Source organism: Panthera uncia (genome assembly GCF_023721935.1).
Source record: "Panthera uncia isolate 11264 chromosome A1 unlocalized genomic scaffold, Puncia_PCG_1.0 HiC_scaffold_17, whole genome shotgun sequence".
Lineage (NCBI taxonomy): Eukaryota > Metazoa > Chordata > Mammalia > Carnivora > Felidae > Panthera > Panthera uncia.
This window is the reverse complement of record NW_026057577.1, coordinates 6,232,718-6,248,480: the sequence shown is the minus strand read 5'-3', so window position 1 is coordinate 6,248,480 and position 15,763 is coordinate 6,232,718.

Genomic DNA, 15,763 nt, shown 5'->3' with positions numbered 1-15,763 from the left:
TGGAACATTCTCCAGAATAGATCACATACCGGGTCACAAATCAGCCCTCAAAAAGTATAAAAATGTGGAAATCATACCATGCATATTTTCAGTTCACAATGCTATGAAACTTGATGTTAACCATAAGAAAAAACTTGGAAAGCCCTTAAATACATGGTTAAAGAGCATCCTACTAAAGAATGAATGGGTTAGCTAGAGAATTAAATAAACAACAACAACAACAACAACAACAACAACAACAAAACACATGGAAGCAAATAAAAATGAAAACACGGCAGTCCAAACTCTGTGGGATGCTGCAAAGGCAGATCTAAGAGAAAAGTATATTGCAATTCAGGCCTATCTCAAGAGGCAAGAAAGGCCCCAAATACATATTCCAACCTTACATCTAAAAGAGCTACAAAAGGACAAGAAAATAAAGCCTAAGCCCAGCAGAAGAAGGGAAATAATAAATATCAGAGCAGAAAGAAATGAAATAGAAGCAAAACAAAACAAAACAAAAAAACACCCACAGTAGAACAGATCAATAAAACTAAGAGTGATTCTTTGAAAAAAAATTAAAATAAAATTGATAAACCCCTAGCTAGACTTATCAAAAAGAAAAGAGAAAGGACCCAAATAGATAAAATAACAAATGAAAGGGAGGAGATCACAACCAACACGACAGAAATACAAACAATTATAAGAGAGTACTATGAAAATTATATGCCAACAAACTGGGCAACCTGGAAGAAATGGAAAAATTTCTAGAAACTTAGAAACAACCAAAACTGAAACAGGAAGCAACAGAAAATATTAACAGGCCCATAACCAGCAAAGCAATTGAATCAATAATCAAAAATCTCACAACAAACAAGAGTCCTGGGTCAGATGGCTCTCTGGGGTATTCTACTAGACATTTAAAGAAGAGTTAATAACTATTCTTCTCAAATTGTTTCCCAAAAAAATGGGAATGGAAGGAAACTTCCAAACTCATTCTTTGAGGCCAGTATTACCTTAAATCCAAAACCAGACAAAAACCCCACTAAAAAGGAAAATTACAGTCCAATATCCCTGATGAACCTGGATGCAAAAATTCTCAACAAGATACTAGCAAATCAAATTCAACATTACACTGAAATAATTATTCACCATGATTAAGTGGGATTTATTCGTGGGGTGCAGGGCTGGCTTAATATTCACAAATCAATGTGATACACCACATTAATAAAAGAAAGAATAAGAACCATATGATACTGTCAATAGATACAGAAAAAACATTTAACAAAATACAGCATCCATTCTCGATAAAAACCCTCAACAAAGTAGGGATAGATGGAACATACCTCAACATCATAAAGGCCATATTTGAAAGATCCTAAGCTAATATCATCCTCAATGGGGAAAAACTGAGAGCCTTTCCTCTATGGTTAGGAGTAAGACAGGGATACCCCACTCTTACCATTCAACATAGTACTAGAAGTCTTAGCCGCAGCACTCAGACAACAAAAAGATATAAAGGGCATACAAATCAGCAAGGAAGAAGTCAAACATTCAATATTTGTAGATGACATGATATTCTATGTAGAAAATCCAAAAGTCTCCACCAAAAAATTGCTAGAACTAATACATGAATTCAGCAAAATCACAGGATATAAAATCAATGTGTAGAAATCTGTTTGCATTTCTATACACCCATACCAAAGCAGCAGAAAAAGTAATCAAGGGATCAGTCCCATTTATAATTGCACCAAAACCATTAAGATACCTAGGAATAAACCTAATGAAAGAGATAACATACCTGTATTCTGAAAACTATAGAACACTTATGAAAGAAATTGAAAAGGACACAAAGAATTGGAAATGTATTCCATTCTCATGGATTGGAAGAACAAAGATTGTTAAAACATCTATACTACTCAAAGTAATCTACACATTTAATGAAATCCCAATCAAAATAGCTGCAGCATTCTTTGCATAGGTAGAACAAACAATCCTAAACTTTGTATCAAATGAAAAAGACCATAATAGCTAAAGCAATCTTGAAAAAGATAAACAAAATTTGATGCTTCATGATTCAAGATTTCAAGCTATATTACAAATCTGTAGTCATCAAAAGAATTTGATTCTGGCACAAAAACAGACACACAGGTCACTGCAAAAGGATAAAAAAACAGAAATGGACCCACATCTTCAACAAAATGGGAAGAATAGCCAATGATAAAAAGACAGTGTCTTCAACAAATGGTGACGGAAAAATTTCACGACGTCATGCAGAAGAATGAAAGCGGACCACTTTCTTAGACCATACACAAAAATAAATCCAAAATGGATGCAAGGCTTAAATGTGAGACAGGAAATCATGAAAATTCTAGAGTAGAACACAGAGAACAACCTCTTTGACTTCGGCTGGAACAACTTTTTTTTTTTTAAATATAATTTATTGACAAATTGGTTTCCATACAACACCCAGTGCTCATCTCAACAAGTACCTGCCTCAATGCCAATCACCTACTTTTCTCTGTCTCCCACCCCTATCAACCCTCAGTTTGTTTTCAGTATTTAAGAGTCTCTTATGGTTTGCCTTTCTCCCTCTGTATAATTTTTCCCCCTTCCCCTCCCCCATGGTCTTCTGTTAAATTTCTCAAGATCCACATATGAATGAAAACATATGGTATCTGTCTTTCACTGACTTATTTCACTTAGCTTAATAGCCTCCAGTTCCATCCATGTTGCTGCAAATGGCCAGATTTCATTTTTTCTCATGGCCAAGTAGTATTCTATTGTATATATAAATCACATCTTCTTTATCCATTCATCAGTTGATGGACATTTAGGCTTTTTTCATAATTTGGCTATTGTTGAAAGTGCTGCTATAAACATTGGGGTACATGTGCCCCTATGCATCAGCACTCCTGTATCCCTTGGGTAAATTCCTAGCATTGCTATTTCTGGGTCATACGGTAGCTCTACTTTTAACTTTTTGAGGAACCTGCACGCTGTTTTCCAGAGTGGCTGCACCAGCTTGCATTCCCACCAACAGTGCAAGAGGGTTCCTGTTTCTCTACATCCTTGCCAGCATCTATAGTCTCCTGATGTGTTCATTTTAGCCACTCTGACTGGTGTGAGGTGGTATCTCAGTGTGGTTTTGATTTGTATTTCACTGATGAGGAGTGATGTTGAGCATCTTTTCAAGTGTCTGTTGGCCATCTGGATGTCTTCTTTAGAAAAGTGTCTATTCATGTCTTCTGCCCATTCTTCACTGGATTATTTGTTTTTTGGGTGTGGAGTTTGGTGAGTACTTTATAGGTTTTGGATACTAGCCCTGTATCCAATATGCCATGTGCAAATATATTTTCCCATTCCGTCGGTTGCCTTTTAGTTTTATTGATTGTTTCCTTTGCATTGCAGAGGATTTTTTTTTATCTTGATGAGGTTCCAATAGTTCACTTTTGCTTTTAATTCCCTTGCCTTTGGAAATGTGTTGAGTAAGAAATTGCTGTGGCTGAGGTCAAAGAGGTTGTTGCTTGCTTTCTCCTCTAGGATTTTGATTTTTTCCTGTCTCACATTCCGGTCCTTTATCCATTTTGAGTTTATTTTTGTGTATGATGTAAGAAAGTGGTCTAGTTTCATTCTTCTGCATGTTGTTGTCCAGTTGTCCCAGCACCATTTGTTAAAGAGACTGTCTGTTTTCCATTGATATTCTTTCTTGCTTTGTCAAAGATTAGTTGCCCATACATTTGTGGGTCCAATTCTGTGGTCTCTATTCTATTCCATTGGTCTATGTGTATGTTTTTGTGCCAATACCATACTGTCTTGATGATTACAGCTTTGTAGTGAGGATGAAGTCTGGGATTGTGATACCTCCCGCTTTGGTTTTCTTCTTCAATATTACTTTGGTTATTTGGGATCTTTTGTGGTTCCATATTAAAAAAATTATTCACCATGATCAAGAGGGATTCACTCCTGGGCTCAGGGCTGGTTAAATATTCACAAATAAATCATTGTGATACATCACATTAATAAAAGAAAAGATAGGAACCATATGATCCTGTCAATTGATGCAGAAAAAGCATTTGACAAACTACAGCATCGTTTCTTAATAAAAACCCTCAAGAAAGTCAGGATAGAAGGAACATACTTTAACATCATAAAAGCCATTTATGAAAAGCCCATAGCTAATATCATCCTCAATGGGGAAAAACTGAGAGCTTTCCCCTTGAGATCAGGAACACAACAGGGATGTCCACTCTTACCTCTGTTGTTTAACATAGTGTTGGAAGTGCTAGCATCAGCAATCAGACAACAAAAGGAAATCAAAGGCATCAAAATTGGCAAAGATGAAGTCGAGCTTTCACTTTTTGCAGATGACATGATATTATACACGGAAAACCCGATAGACTCCACCAATAGTCTGCTAGAACTGACACATGAATTCAGCAAAGTCGCAGGGTACAAAATCAATGTACAGAAATTGGTTGCATGTATACACTGATAATGAAGCAGCAGAAAGTGAAATAAAGAAATGGATGCCATTCATAATTGTACCAAGAACCATAAAATACCTAGGAATAAACTTAACCAAAGTTGTAAAAGATCTGTATGCTGAAAAGTATAGAAAGCTTATGAAGGAAATTGAAGAAGACACAATGAAATGGGAAAACAGTCCATGCTCATGGATTGGAAGAATAAATATTGTCAAAATGTCAATACTACCCAAAGCAATCTACACATTCAATGCAATCCCAATCAAAATTGCACCAGCATTCTTCTCAAAGCTAGAACAAACAATCCTAAATTTTTATGGAACCACAAAAGACCCCGAATAGCCAAAGTAATATTGAGGAAGAAAACCAACGCAGGAGGCATCACAATCCCAGAGTTTAGCCTCTACTGGAACAACTTCTTACTAGACACATTGCTTAACGCAAGGGAAACAAAAGCAAACATGAGCTATTGGGACTTCATCAAGATAAAAATCCTCTGCATAGCAAAGGAAACAATCAACAAATCTAAAAGGAAGCCTAAGGAATGGGGAGAATATATTTAAAAATAACATATTTGATAAAGGTTAGTGTCCAAAATGTATAAATAACTTATCAAACTCAACATCCTGAAAACAAACATCACAGTTAAGAAATGGGCAGAAGACATGAATAGACACTTTTCCACAGAAGACATCCAGATGGTTAACAGACACATGAAAAGATGGTCAATATCACTCTTTATCAGGGAGGTACAAATCAAAACCATGATGAGATACCACCTCACACCTGCCACAATGGTTAAAATTAACACACAAGAAACAATAGGAGTTGGTAAGGATGTGGAGAAAGGCAAACCCTCTTGTACTGTTGGTGGGAATGAAAACTGGTGCAGCCACTCTGAAGAACAGTATGGAGGTTCCTCAAGAAACTAAAAAAATAGAACTATGCTACCATCCAGCAATTGCACTATTAGGTGTTTACTCAAGGGATACAAAAATATATTTGAAGGGGTACACGCTCCCCAATGTTTATGGCAGCACTATCAACAGTAGCCAAAGTATGGAGGGAGGGAGCCTAAATGTGCATCAACTGATGACTGGATAGAGACAAACTGGTATATATATATATATATATATATATATATATATATATATATATATAACTCAGCCATCAAAAAGAATGAAATCTTGGCATTTGCAACAATGTGAATGGAGCTAGAATGTATTATGCCTTGTGAATTAAGTCAGTCAGAGAAAGACAAATACCATGATTTCACACCTAAGTGGAATTGAAGATACAAAACAGGTGAATATATAAGCATCAGCGGGAAAAGAGAAGAGAGGGAAACAAATTACAAAAGACTCAATAATAGAAAACAAACTTCGGTTGACAGAGAGAGGCTGGTGGGAGATGGGATAGATGGGTGATGGGTATTAAGGAGGGCAATTATGATGAGCACTGGGTGTTGTATGTAAGTGATGGATCACTGACCCCAATATTGCACTGTGTGTTATCTAACTAAAATTTAAATAAATTTTAAAAAAGAAACAAAATTGTGTTGTTTTATGCTAAAAAATGTAGGATAAAAAGTATTATGTAAATGTGTCAGATGATTAATAAAACTGCTTTGTTTTTCTGGAAAAATATATTCTTAAATAAAGAAACACAAATAAAGGGAAAAGTATTTGTTGTTCACTGGGAGACTTGCTATTGTTAAGATGTCCATTCTCCCAAAGTGATCTACAGATTCATAGCAATCCCTATCAAATTCCCAAAGGCATTTTTTGTAGAACTAGAGAAATCTCTCCTGAATTTCATATGGAATCTCAAGGGCCTCTGAATAGCCAAAACAATCTTGAAAAAGAAAGACCAATTTGGGAGTCTTCATATTTCAAGATTTCAAAGCATATTCCAAAGCTATAGTAATCAAGAGAGTGTGGTATTAGTATAAATAATAATAATAAAAATAACAAAACATAAATAATAAATAATTATCCATTAGACCAATGGATTAGAATAGAAAGCCTAAAATTAAAACCTGCGAATATGGTCAAATGATTTTTGACAAGGGTACCAACACCACCCAATGGGGAAAGGCTACTGTCTTCAACAGATGATGTTGGGAAAACTGGACAACCACTGGCAAAATAATGAAAATTAGTCCTTAGGTCACATCATATACAAACATTAAGTCAAAATGGATTAAGGACTTAAACCTAAGACCACTAGAAAAGTCTTAGAAGTATATGTAGGGGAATAGCTTCATGACATTGAATTTCACAATGATTTCTTGGATATGACACCAAAACCATAGGTGACAAAAGCAAAAACTAGACAAATGGGACTACATCAAATTTTAAAAATTCTGCACATTAAAGGAAATAATCAAGAGTGAAAAGGTAACATAGGGAATGGGAGAAAATATTTGCAAAGCGTATATCTGAGAAGGGGTTAATATTCAGGATGTATAAAGAACTACAACTCAACAACAAACCAAATAACCATTTAAAAAATGGGCAAAGGATTCGAATAGATATATCATCAAAGAAGATATACAAGTGACCAACAAGGATGTGAAAAGGTGCTTAACATTAGTAATAATTAGAGAAATATAAATCAAACCTACAATGAGCTATTGTTTCACACTCATTGTATGAAAAGAAAAGAAAAAGAAAAAAACAACTGTTGTTAGGATGTGGAAAATTTGAACTGTTGTGCATTGTTGGTAGGATATAAAATGGTGCAGCTGCTATGGGAAATATTATGATAGGTCCTCAAAAAAGTTAGAAATGAATTACTGTGTGATCCAGCAATCCCACTGCTGTGTATATATCCAAAAGAATTGAAATCAGGATCTTGAAGAGAAATTTGCATTACATGTTTATTGCAGCCTTACAATTAGCTAAGAGGTGGAAGCTAACCAAATAGCCATCTTTGGATGAATGGATAAAGAAAATGTGGTATATACATACAATGCATGTATGTATACCTTGTATAAAGTCTCAACAAGGAAGGAAATCCTGTCACATTCTGCCTTGTGGATGAACCTTGGTAACATTATGCTAAATGAAAGAAACCAGTTACAAAAAGACAAATACTGTGTGATTTCACTTATATGAAGTAGCTAAAGTAGTCAAACTAATAGAAACAGGATGATTTCCAGGGTATAGTGGGAGGAGGAAATGGGGGAGTTTTTGTTCAATTGGCATAGAGTTTTAGTTTTGTGATATGAAAAAATTCTAGGGATCTGTTGCATTATTATGCATACTTATGAACATACTTAACTGTCTAGAACTGTTCATGTAACAGTAGGTAATATGGCGAATTTTATGTTATGTGGTTTTTTTAACCACAATTAAACAAAAAAACAAAAAACAAAAAACAAAAACACTACTGAAGCTTGCTCAAGAAGGAATAGATAGCCTGAATAGCCATAAGAAATTAAAATCCCACACAGTAAACTCCAGGCACAGATGGGTTCATTAGTGAATCTTATTAAACATCTCGGGAAGAAATAACACCACCAGTTATGTTCCAACTTTTCCAAAAAAAAAAAAATTAAGGGAAAAGAGTACTTTGTAACTCATCTCATGAGGCTGGCATTATCTTTGTAAATTAGACAGACTTTAGAAGAAAACTCAGACCAATATCTCTCGTTAACATAGACGGAAAATTCTAAACACAATTTTAGCAAATCAAATCCAACAATATATTAGAAACATAACGCATCATGACGATGTGGGGCTTGTCCCACATTGATTAAGGGTTGGCAGGATTAAAAATCAATCAGGGTGCCTGGGTGGTTTAGTTGGTTAAGCCTCCAACTTCGTCTCAGGTCATGATCTCATAGTTTGTGAGCTTAAGCCCCCAGGTTGTGATCTGTGCTGGCAGCTCAGAGCCTGGAGCCTGCTTCAGATTCTGTGTCTCCCTCTCTCTCTGCCCCTCCCCCCACTCGCACTCCATCTCTCTCCCTCTCTCTCTCTCAAAAATAGACATTAAAAATTTGCTTAAAAGATTAAAATTCAATCAATATAATTCACATTAATCTTTTAAAAATTATTTCAGATGCAGAAAAATCACTTGTCATTATCCAACATCCAATCACAATAAAAAGTCTCAGCAAACCACAAATAGAAGGGAACTTCTTTAATCTGATAAAGGTCATCTGCGAAAAAATTTCAACAATATCATATGTAATGGTAAAAGACTAAATACCTTACCCCTAAGATTAGGGACAATACATGGATGTCCACTTTCACCACTTCTCTCCAACATTCTTCTGGAAATTCAAATTAGTGTAATTAGGCAAAAAAAAAAAAAATCCATATTGGAAAGGAAGAAATAAACTATGTTCACAGGAAACATGATTATCTATGTAGAAAATCTAGTGGGTTCCACAAAATAGCTATTGAAACTGAGTTTGGGGAGAATAAAGAATGATATATAAAGTCAATTGTATTTCTATAAAATAGCAACAAACAATAAGAAATTAAAAACAAAAAATCAAAACCATTTACAAGAGTACCAAAAATATGAAATACTTAGGGATAAATGATAAAAGATAGAAAAGGTTTATATGCTAAAAAAAATAGAGAAATTAAATGTGGGGAATAAGTTTAGGAATCCCTTGGGATTTACACCAATGGGTTAACAAGGCATAAAGAAGTACAAAGCCATAGGATGCTCACACCCAAGTTTGGGTAAACAAGATTAGGCGAATAAGGATAGAGAAGGGGGGCTTAAGCCCCAGAATAGAGTAAAGGGGAGCTGGAGCCCCCAGAATAAAGTAGGGAGGGACAAAGTCGCCCAAAATAAGGAGGGGCAAAGGCCCCAATATAGAACATAAGTATATGAAATAAACAAGATTAAGTATTCAGGGTGGAAGCACTCCCAATTTAGTACTATAGCAGAAAGCTGATTTCATAGGAAGGAAGGACCAAGATAGGTAAACAGGTAAATTGGGCTACAGACTGCCATTCTGCGCTGCAGGGTGAAGTTGCCCAGAGTGGAGATGATTAACAAAAGAAAGGTACCTTGTTAAGTCTGAGGTCACATGTCCTACCTGTCTCATCCCCTAGACTAGCTAAGATAAACAGAGGTTGTGCCTCATGTCCACTGTAAACAACCTTCTACTGGCTGCCTGGCACCAGGATTTTGTTTTTTATTAACCCAAACCACTAACCCCTAATATCTTCACGACCCCCTTTTCCTCACATCCTCAGTTAATGTTCACAGATTCATTGTCTCTTTGTTCACGTCCATCACCATGTTTGTAAGCCTTCTGATCCTAACAAAAATGGGGCAAGGACCCTTATTTGGGGCTCTTGTCTTTTCTCAGACATTAGCCATCTCTTGGCTTTTCATCCTGTGTCCCACTCTCTTGCTAGACAAGAGAGAACTTTAGACCCAGAGTCTATGACAATTAAAGACCTAAATAAATAGATTAACATATTTTGTTCATGGATCATTAGTTAAGATTATACTTTTCTGCAAATTGTTCTATAGTTTCAATGCAATTCACAAGAAATTTGAATTTTTTTTGGTAGAAATTGAGAAAATGACTTTAGAATTTATTTGGAAAGTATAGAAAGGCAAAGGCACTAGAATAGCCAAAACAGTTCTGAAAAAGTACAGTCAGAGAACTCACATTTCCAAATTTTAAGACTTAATAAGGTACAATAATAAAAATGGTGGGGGTATTGGTTAAAGAATGGGCACATAGATTGGTAGAACAGAAACTTGCACCACTGATGTTTCATAAAGACAATTCAGTAGAAGACAGATGGTTTTATCTGTTCACAAATTGTGCTAGAATACCTGGACACCTGTACTTAAAAAATGAACAATATGTACCTCACACTTTGCATAAAAATAACTCAAAATGAATCAGGCTTAATTATATACAATGACAAACACAATTATATTTACATAAAATTATAAAACTGCTAGAAGAAAATGTAAGAAAATTTTCATGACCTTGACTTTAGATATGAGTTTTTAGGTACAGTAAAAAAAAAAAGCACAATCCATGGAAGAAAAAATAATAATTGCACCTTATGAAAATTAAATCTTAAAGGGAAAAAAAGTCACCAAATGCCAGTGTGTGATCTCTCTCACTCCACCCCACCTACAGCCACCCAACCTCAGTGGTGAGCAAAGTCAGACTGAGAACAACTGAGGGGCAGAAGAGGGAGGCTGGTGAAGGCCCTAAGGTTAAATCTTAATGTCCAAGATATAAAACATCCATGAAATAAAAATATTCTTTAAATATCCCAATATTATATAAATTAATAAGAGAAAATTAAGTTTATCCAGAACTACTTCAGAAAACCAGGAGATAAGGTTTCACATGTATGAAGTGAAGATCCCTCTAACCTCTGAGAAAGTCTATTACAAATGTGCAACATAACCACACTGAAGGGGATCTGGAATAAAAAACAACAACACACACACCTAAGTAAATTTAGAAAATAGTTATTATTTTGACTGCACAATATAAGGCTAAAGACAAAAAGAACTGTATATAAATGCTGTACTTCTCACAGGAGTATGGTTTGGAAATACTATAATTACTTCAGGTGTATTCTAGGGTTGAATAAATAGAGGTGTGTATGTGTGCATGGATTCATAGATATACATTTTCTAGCTCTGTCTGCTGAGAGGGCCTAAGACCAACTCCAACAGCAGTGAGCACATCTACTGACCAGATCTTGGTTTCTATGTTGCATTACCCAGTAAAAGAAAATGGGGTTTGTTGGAGAAGTGGTTGATTCCAGGGCTGGGGCAGGGAATGTACAAAATGATCTTAAAATATCCTGTGGTGCCAGAAAATAAGTACTTGAAAAAGGATGGTAATTTTCAAAGAAACTGAAACTAAAGATTAATGGCTCCTAATTACCTATGAAACAATCTGAGTAACAAAATAAGAAATGATAGTATGGTATTATAACTCACAGAGTAAAATAAACATCACTGAGTCCATGTTGATATAAAAAATTGAATAAATAAATGGGAGAGAGCAGAAGTTTTCCTTACAGGGAAATTTAAATGATACATGTTGAAGAAATGAAAGGCCTACAAAATCATCACTAGACAAAGGCCACAAGATTAATTGTTTCAGGCAAGATCTGGTGATGAATGATGAAACCAGTGAGCAAAAGTTTTAGGAGAAACAGGTATTTTCATATTATCAAAGATATCCCATAATTACAAAGGAGAAGCTAAATTTACAGTGAAGAAACCCAGCAGAGGCCACCATAGCCAAGTGAAGGACATCACCCAAAAGGGACATATCATGTACCCCCAGATATGAGGTGCTGAGAATACATCACTTCTGTGGTACTCTTTAAAAAAATCCATAATCTCAGGGTGTCTGGGTGGCTCAGTCGATTAAGTGTTGGACCCTTGATTTTGGCTCAGGTCATGAGATCGAGACCCGAGTAGCGGTCTGTGTTGACAGTGTGGAGCCTGCTTGGGGTTCTCTCTCTCCCTCTCTCTCTGCCCCTCCCCTGGTGGTGTGCAACTCTATCTCAAAATAAATATATAAACTAAAAAAAAATTTAAAAATGCATAACCTCAGGAGAAAACAATTGATAAACTATAATTAAGAGGCACTCCACAAATAGCCAATCAACCAATACTCATCAAAAGCTTCAAGGTCATGAAAGACAAGCAAATACTTAGGAACTGTCATAGACTAGAGGGGATAAAGAAGCCATAATAATTAAATTCATTCTGGAATACTGGATTGGGTCCTGAAACAGAAAAAGAACATTAGGAAGAAAAACTGGTGAAATTTGAATAAGATTTGTGGCAGTAGTGCACCAATATTAATGTCCTGGTTTTGATAATTTTACTATGGTTGTACAAATTTTAACATTAGAGGAAACTGAATGAAAGGCATACATGAACTCTTCACTATCTCTGCAAACTTTCTCTAAGATTGTTGTTAAATAAAAAGTTAAACAGCTGTAAAAAATTAAACCTTAAAAAGTACAGCTAAAAGAATAAAAGATAAGCCACAGACTAGGAGAAAAATTTAACAAATGTATTTAATAAAGGACTTCTGGAATACTAAAATAATGGAAGTCTTGTTTTAATTTAAATTTTAGTTGATTAACATACACTGCCATATTGGTTTCAGGAGTAGAAGTCAGTGATTCATTACTTACATACAAATAACTGAAGTCTTAACAATAATAAAATCTAATCTAAAAATGGGCAAGAGATCTGAACATTTACTACCAAAGTAGATCTATGAATGGCAAGTAAGAGTATAAGAATATGCTCAATATCATTTGTTATTTTGGAAAATTCAAATTAAAACAACAATGAGACACCACTATCTACCTATTAGAATGGCTGAAATCCAAAAAAATGACAGTATCAAATGTTGGTGAGGGTGCAGAATAATAGGGACTTTCATTCATTACACCCAGAAGGTGGGAAATGCAGAATGGTACAATCACTTTGGAAGACAGTTTGACAGTTTCCTATGAAGGTAAACATAGGCTTATTACATGACCTGACAATCATGATCCTAGTATTTTTTTCCTTAATATATTTTATTTGAAATTTTGACATGTTACTTTTTATAAATTTAAGGTGTACAGTGTTTTACTTTGATATATTTATATATTTAATATGATTGCCATTGAAGCAATATTTATCACATTATGTTATTATATAACAATATTATGTCTATAATGCTTATACTATCCATTAGATCTCTATGAATTATTTACTACTTTTTATAAATTTGTGACCTTAAATACCATCAGTGTTATGCCCCCACCTCCCATTTCCTGGTAACCACCATTTTACTCTGCTTTTTTCTTTTTTCTTTTTTTATATGTTTTATTTTTCTAGATTCCACATATAAGTGATATCATACACTACTTCTCTTTGTCTGACTTATCTTGTTTAGCATAGATGCTCAAGGTCCACCCATGTTGTCACAAATGATGGGATATCCTTTTTTTCATGACTGAATAATATTCCATTGTGTATATATACCACATCTTTTTAATCTGGTTATCCATTGATAGGCATTTGCATTGTTTCCATATCTTGGCTAATGTGAATAAACACGTGATAAACATGGGTGTGCAGATATCTCATTTAAATTCTGTTTTCATTTCCTTTGAGTATATACCCAAAGTGGAATTGCTGGGTCATATGTTAGATCTATTTTTTAATTTTTTTGAGGAACATTAGGAGTTGAACCAATTACATTCCCATCAACATTGTATAAGTGTTGCCTTTCACCACATCATGGCCAGTGCCTTTTGTTTCTTGTCTTTGTGATGATAGACATTTTAACAGGAGTGAAGTGATATCTTACTGGGGTTTTGATTTGCATTGGTGATTAGTGGTGTTGAGCATCTTTTCATGTGCCTATTGAGCATTTTGATGTCTTTTTTAGAAAATGTCTATTCAGTTCTGCCCATTTTTGAATCATATTGTTTATTTTTTATACAGTTATGTTCTTTATATATATTGGATATTAGCCTTTATCTAATATATGGTTTGCAAAATTTTTCTCCCATTTGGTAGGCTGTTTCATTTTTTAATTGTTTCTCTTGCTATGCAGAAGCTTTTGAGTTTGATGTAGTCCCATTTATTGACTTTTGCTTTTGTTGTTTGGGCTTATGGTACCATGTCCCAAAAAAAATTACCCAAACTAATATAAGTGAGCTTCTTTCCTATATTTTTGTCTAGGAGTGTTACAGTGTTAAGTCTTATGTTTAAGTCTTTGATCCATTTTGAGTTAATTTTTGTGAGTGGTGTGAGAAGTTCCAGTTTCATTGTTCTGCACGTATTTCTCCAGTTTTCACAGCACTAGCTGTTGAAGAGAGTATGCTTTTCCCATTAGGTTCTTGGCTTTCTTGTTGAATATTAAGTGTAGATATGCTGGTATTTATTTCTTGTCTCTCTATTCTGTTCCACTCATCTATGTGTCTTATGGTATCAGTACCATATTGTTTTATTACTATGGCTTTGTAGAATAGTTTGATATCAGGAATTATGATAAGTCCAGCTTTGTTATTTTTTTTAAGTTTTTATTTAAATTACAGGTAGTTAACATACAGTGTAATATTAGTTTCAGGTGAGTAATTTAGTTATTTAACACTTATATAAAATGCCTGTGCTTACCACAACACATACAATCCTTAATCCCCATCACCTACCCAACCCATACCCACACCCTCCTTCCCTCTGGAAACCATTAGTTTGTTCTCTATAGTTAAGAATCTGTTTTTTTGGTTTGCTTCTCTTTTTATCCTCCCATGATCATTTGTGTTGTTTCTTAAATTCCACATAGTGAAATCATATGATATTTGTCTTTCTCTGACTTATTTCACTTAGCATAATACTCCTTAGCTCCATCTATGTTATTACAAATAGCAAGATTTCATTCTTTTTATGACTCAGTAATATTCCATTGTATATATACACGAGATCTTTTTTTATCTATTCATCAATCAGTAGACATTTGGGTTTATTCCATAATTCAGCTATTGTAGATAATGCTGCTATAAACATCAGGGTGCATGTATTCCTTCGATTTAGTATTTTCATATTCTTTGGCTTAATACTTAGTACAATTTTGCTGGATCATAAGGTAGCTCAATTTTTAACTTCTCCACTGTTCTCCAGAGTGGCTGCACCAGTTAGCATTTCCACCAACAGGGCAGAAGGGTTCCCTTTTCTCCACATCCTCACCAACACCTGTTGTTTCTTGTGTTGATTTTAGCCATTCTGACAGGTGTGAGGTGATATTTCATTATAATTTTATTTGCATTTCCCAGATGATAAGTGATGTTGAGAATCTTTTAATGGGTCTGTTGGCCATCTGTATGTCTTCTTTGGAGAAATATCTATTCATATCCTCTACCTATTTTTAATTGGATTATTTGTTTTTGGGAGTTGAGTTTTAGAAGTTCTTTATATATTTTGGACACTAACCCTTTATTAGATATGTCATTTGCAAATATGTTCTCCCATTCTGAAGGTTGCCTTTTAGTTTTGTTGAGTGTTTGCTTTGCTGTGCAGAAGGTTTTTATTTTGATTAAGTCCCAGTAGTTTATTTTTGCCTTTGTTTCCATTGCCTCAGGAGACATATCTAGAAAGAAGTTGCTACGGCTGATGTCAAAGAGGTTATTGCCTGTGTTCTTTATTTAAGATTTTGATGATCTCCTATCTCACATTTAGGTCTTTAATTCATTTTAAATTTGTTTTGTGTATGGTGTAAGAAAAATGGTCCTGTTTCATTCTTTTGTATGTTTCTCTTCAGT